The sequence below is a fragment of the Morone saxatilis genome, unplaced genomic scaffold, assembly GCF_004916995.1.
Source record: "Morone saxatilis isolate NCDOM2014 unplaced genomic scaffold, NCSU_SB_2.0 Contig5, whole genome shotgun sequence".
NCBI lineage: Eukaryota > Metazoa > Chordata > Actinopteri > Moronidae > Morone > Morone saxatilis.
In genome coordinates, this window is record NW_023340095.1 from 24,627,973 (window position 1) to 24,628,174 (window position 202).

Here is a 202-nt window from a genome sequence, read left to right on the forward strand (position 1 = left end):
CCTGACACCTCTGGGCCACCGTATTTTAGAACATCAGGTAAAAGCAATCACAAAACAAAATCCTCAAGCCATTGCCTCAGTGGGATATGTAGGGCACTCCCTTATTACACATGGTATAACATTCCGATATTTACCTCCCTTTACTGCGCAGTTTGTCCAAATGTGGCACCTCACAATGCCCTCTAGTGGTGGCCCTGGTGCC

At 47.5% G+C, this 202-nt stretch overlaps 1 protein-coding gene across 1 annotated transcript in view; it reads left to right on the forward strand.

The window, feature by feature from the left end:
* Nucleotides 1-202, forward strand: part of idh1 (isocitrate dehydrogenase (NADP(+)) 1) — a 10,296-nt gene that overhangs the window by 5,981 nt on the left and 4,113 nt on the right. The gene's annotated exons all lie outside the window — the stretch shown is intronic.